The following is a 6,004-nucleotide window of genomic DNA, read 5'->3' on the forward strand; positions in this document are numbered from 1 at the left end:
GAATTCTACATTCCAGCCAAACCAGCTGTTATCTAAACTTAACATTCTATCTACTACCTCAGCTAAATATGTACTTGTGGAATTTAACTGAATTTCACTATTTGGACGTCCTATAACACTTCCATGTTGCCATGGTATTTACTTCTCTTCCTGAATTCAAATATGACTTCATTCACTAGCTCTGTGACCCTGGTTAAAGTCTCTTAACCCTATCTGCCTCAGTTTCCTCATCTATAAAATGAGCTGGTGAAGGAAATCATCAACCATTCCAGTACCTTTGCCAAGAAATCCTCAAGTCTCTTAACCCTATCTGCCTCAGTTTCCTCATCTATAAAATGAGCTGGTGAAGGAAATCATCAACCATTCCAGTACCTTTGCCAAGAAATCCTCAAGTCTCTTAACCCTATCTGCCTCAGTTTCCTCATCTATAAAATGAGCTGGTGAAGGAAATCATCAACCATTCCAGTACCTTTGCCAAGAAATCCTCAAGTCTCTTGACCCTATCTGCCTCAGTTTCCTCATCTATAAAATGAGCTGGTGAAGGAAATCATCAACCATTCCAGTACCTTTGCCAAGAAATCCTCAAGTCTCTTAACCCTATCTGCCTCAGTTTCCTCATCTACAAAATGAGCTGGTGAAGGAAATCATCAACCATTCCAGTACCTTTGCCAAGAAATCCTCAAATGGGACCATGAAAATTGGACCCAACGGAAAAACAACTGAACAACTATTGCAGTATATATTGGTGGAGAGAGTTTCTCATGATAAAATCAAAGACATGAACAAAAAAAAATCTTTTTAAACACCTGAGGCAATTGGTCAGAGAAGGAGGTCAGTGACTTTCCCATGCTCCCACAGAACCTTTAATTCCTGTCTTCTGACTCTCCTTCCAATGCTCTTCCCACTATCCTATATTGTCTCAGTTGATTTCTGATTCATTTCTGCCATGAGTAACTACTATTAAATATCTAAGCATGAAATATAATTAAACTGATTCATTAGAAAAACTGTTTTTAAAATGTGCTTTTAGGTATTTTAGTTTAGTGAATTTTAAAGAAAATATCATGAATGTTACTAATTTTTACTAAGATTTACTAATAATTTATTAATATGAATGTTAATAAATACATAATTTAAAATACCATTCATTAATTTATTAATATTGAATAATGCACAGAAACTGGTGCTGATGGAGATTGGCTTTAAAAAAACCTTACCTTCTGTCTTAGAATCAATACTAAGTATTGGTTCCAAGGCAGAAGAGCAGTACCGGCTAGGCAGTGGCAGGGTTAAGTGATATACCCAGAGTCACACAGCTAGAAAGAAGCCAGATTTGAACCCAGGAATTCCCACCTCCAGGCCTGGTTCTCTATCCACTGACCCTAGCCCCAGAAATTGGCTTTAAAAAAATAAATCTGGGTAATATAGATTCTATCAGTAATAGCTGACATTTGATTTTGGCCACGTAGTTTGTTGTTAGTTCATTTTATAACGATGAAAAATGATAACTTTGCATATTTTGTGTCAAAGGTATTTAAAGTGATTTTGCAACCAGCCTCTGCAGATTATTTTCTTGGTTCCTTAGAACAAGTTGGAAGATAAACTTTGGTCAGTGTATTATACTATGCCCTTTGTAATTAAATAACTCAAGATAGTGTGTATTTAGTAGAGATTTAAATTCCAAACCTGATTAAAAAGAGCTGTTAAGACTTGCAAGATTAAAAAAAAGTCCTGTTAAATGTTATTAACCAAATCCACACACATTCCGGGGCCATCAGAAGCAGCATGGTGTTTGTGGATTGAGTACAGCTGGATCTGGAACTAGGCCACCTCAATTCAGATCACATCTTTGACACTTATCAGCTGGGTGTTGGGCAAGTGCACCCTCTGGGCTTCACACTGATCTCTATGTTGCCCAAGTCGCCATCTCTTCCCTAGCAAGTCATGGATGGGCTGTGCTAGGCTTTGTTTTTTGTAAACAGCCACCGATTAAATGGCATATTCGTGGTCATTTTATCTCACCTATGTATCTCACAAATTCTAATCGTGCAAGTTTGGAAGGTAACTTATTAAAGTAATAACTACAAATAAGATAATAGACTTCAATTTCCAAGTGGCTTCCATCCAAGGAACCAAACAAATGTCTGTCTGCTACAACAGTCTTGATATTGTCCTTGGAGGCTGAAATGATCAATTCCTGACAAAAAAAAAGAAACCTGCTAGATTTTGCTCAAGTGTAGGTTGAATTGCTTTTAATTCTTAGCTCAGAATGAATTTATTTTTAAATTTCTTTCTTTACAAAGATATCCTCTGAGTCCTTTCTAAAAATGTGCTTGATCTGAGGATTCCACATAAGTATATATGCACATGCATACATACACACACTGAATGTTTGAAGGTTTTGGCAGGGGAACAGCTAGGTGGCTCAGTGGTTGGAGCAACAGGTGCAGAGCACAGAGGACTTGGGATCAAATTTGGTTTCAGACGCTTCCAGCTATGTGACCTGAGGCAAATCACTTAAACCAGTTTTCCTAGGCTTTGTCCTTTTGTCTTAGAGTTGTTACTAAGACAGAAAGTGAGGGTTTAAAAAAATGGGAAGGAAGAAAGTTTTAGCAGGAAAGCAGGGAAAAGTCTAAGCAACCTTTTGTTCCTAGGATGGAATATCATTTGCACCACTGACCAATTCATGAAGGAATCATTAAATGTATACAAGAATTTCCTTTTTCCTCTATCCAGAAACTAAAAGTGTTTTTTTTTTAAACAAGATTAAACAAACACAGCAAAATCTTTCTCCCCACACTCACAACCAGATCCTAAAAGATAACAAATCTTTGGAGATGAAACTTGAAATCACCCAAACTACAGGGTAGAGAACACAAAAGATAATTAAAGAGTTTCTGCCCTTAAGAAACGTGGAAGAGAAAGAGAGCAGGAGGAGTTACAGCAAACTGAAAAACCAACAAGGGGGAATTGTGGGAAATGTAGTCCAACGGTTCAATATTCTAATGATTACAGATCCACTACTTAGTATTGATTCTAAGACAGAAGTAAGGGTTCTAAAGAATGTAATATAAATTATGTTTTATTGTATCCTAATATGTTAAAATTTTCATAATTACTTTTTTATTCCGCTCAGGCTATATTACATAGTATTGTGGGCCACTTGGAGCCCTGGATCATGTGTTTGATGCCTCTGGTTTACAGTTTACAGAGACTTTCAGTATCTTGTCCAGAGTCATAGAGACAGTATATGTCAATCTTCTAGGTCCTGAGCCCAGTCTCCATCCATGATTCCATGTTGCCTTGCATGATTAAGATGTGTGAAAGGAGGAAGGATACAAAGCAGTTCATTATTATTCTACCTACAGTAAATGTAATTAGACTCATTAAGTCTATATTTCACATGTACCAGGTGAAAGACCCTGAACTATCCTTTGTTTCAAAGAGGACTACTGACATCACAGGTTGAATTGGATTTAAGTGAAGCATAATTGCAAAAAATTGTCAGCTTCGCTCTCTTCTACTGGCAGGATGAAAGTCAGGACGAGGGGCAGGTCCAGGAGGATGCAGTGGATGACCCTGGCATCTTCAATGACTGGCCAAGCTCTAAGTGTGCCACAGTGCCTGCTTCTGCTGCCTTCATGGCCTTTGCAATAAATTATTCTCATTCATCCATTCTGCCAGGGAAATCTGCACATGCTTGAGGTAGAAATCCTCCTAACTCAGCAGTGAGTGGATTTGAGGTCTTTTTGGTATATTCAACCTGATTTGATCCATCTTCAGAGAAGATTTTACCCAGGTATGGCTGATGCACATTATTCAGCTTCTTGAAGCCACGGGTGAGAGATGAGTGCCAGCTGAACCCCAAGGTGGAGGAACAGCCTTGAAAAGAGTTTGGCAAGCCCTCACACCAGAGACGCCAGTTTTCCCCGAACACCCTGTATGCCCCACTATACTGGCACTGGGAATACAAAGACAAAAGCCAAACAAGAAAACCAAATCATGGGCATATAAAACATATATTTGTAAATTCAAAGTATTACAAAAGTTATAAAAAGTGAATTCAAGAGGGAAAGAGGAAACTAATGATTGGGGGGTTTATTGAAGGCATTTGAGATGAGCCTTGAAAGTAGCTTGAAATCCTACTTGGACTAGATGAGAGAGGGAGGGTACTGCATACATGAGGGACTACATATGAAAACACCAGGGATTGGTTTAAAATGCTGCTGATATGACTAAAGGAGAGTAATTGAGGGAAAAGAATGTGAAGTAAGACAGAAGAGAGGCAGGAGCCATATTGGGTAGGGCTTTATTCTAGAGGAAATAGGAGCATCAATGAAGATTTTTGAGAAGGAAAGTAATATGGTCAGATTTGTACTTCAATCGTATGAACTTGGAAGCTGTGTAGGGAATTAATTGGAGAAGGGAGAGACTCTCTAGGAAGTCTTCATCTCCAGAGGGACCAATTAGAAGGCTCTTTCAATAATTCAATGAAAGGTGATCAGGGCCTGAACTATAGCAGAGATGAAGTAGAGGACAGAAAGGTATGTTGTGGAGGTAGATTCAATAAGACTTGTTGCTTTTTTAAATGTTGGGAGGATGAAGAAGAAGGAAAAGTCAAGAATGGCACAGGTTCAGAACTAACTAACTGGAAAGATGGTGGGAGTCTTCATAGAAATATAAAAATTTGATGAAAGATATACTGGATATTATATTATATTATATTATATTCATTTTATACATATGTACCACGTTTGAAAGAACTACAGGACATCCAGGAGGGAAGATTTCCACCAGACAGTGACTAATGCTTAATAGGAGTTGAAGAAAGAGATTAAATATGAGTTCTTCATGAGCAATGGTTGTTTTTCCATTCTTTGTTTCCCATTGCCTAGTACAACATTCGACACATGATGTGAACTTAATAAATGTGTGTCCATTGATTGGACAGGTAGATAGGAAACATATGCACAGAAATAAATGAACTGATTGGAACTAGTGATGAGAACACCTAGAGAGAGGATGTAGAGAAAGAAGAGGAGAAGACCCAGGATAAAGTCTTGGAGATGCCCTCTGTGAGTTAGTGGGAGCAGATGATGATCTAGTCAGTTAAATCAAACAACAAACACTTTTTTAGTGTCTACTATGCACCAGGCATTGTTCTAAGAACTGACCACATAAAGAGATGCAAAAAACAGTCCTTCTTTTCAAAGAGTTGACAGTCTAATGCATCTAGTGAGTGAGACCAAGAATGAACTGTCAGAAAAGAAGGTGAACCAAGGGAGTAGTATTGAACAAGTCAAGGGAGAAGATAGTGTCCAAGAAGAAGGGACAGTCAATAATCTCAAAGGGTTTGAAGAGAGGTCAAGTACAGTGATAGCTTTTCATAGTTGTCAAAGGTAGTATGTAGAGAAATCAAGAAAGATAAGGACTGAGAAAAGGCCATTGGGTTTAGAAAGAAGGAAGAGAAAGTCTTTGGATTTAAAACTACAGAGATTTATGATAATCTTATTGAAAACATTTTCATTTGAAATGAGGTTAGAAGCCCAATTGCAAGGGATGAAAAAGCAGACAGAAGCAAAAAAGTAAATGGAGTCAGAATTATAGATGACTCAAGGATAAAGGTTGTGAAAAGGAAAAGAGATATGGGAGGAAGGCATGGCAGGGTCAAATGCATGTTTATTAATGATTGGGGATGCCTGAGCATGTTTGTTGGTGACAGAATGAAGCCAATGGATAAGGAGATTGGAAATGAGGAAGTGAGAGGAAATAATGGAAAATAATATAAGCTTCTGGAGAAGACAGGAAAGATTGAGATTAAAATCATAAGTAGAAAGGCTGGATTTGGCAAGGAGAAGAGCTACCTTTTCATTATAGATTAGAGTAGATGGCAGACCTCTAAGAGGGGTTCTGAAGTGGGATAACAGAAACAGGACAACATGCGGTCTATATTTTTACAGTAGAGAATGAGATGAAGTTCTTTGTTGAGAGGGAGGGCTAGAGG

This window comes from Monodelphis domestica, chromosome 1 (genome assembly GCF_027887165.1).
Source record: "Monodelphis domestica isolate mMonDom1 chromosome 1, mMonDom1.pri, whole genome shotgun sequence".
Lineage (NCBI taxonomy): Eukaryota > Metazoa > Chordata > Mammalia > Didelphimorphia > Didelphidae > Monodelphis > Monodelphis domestica.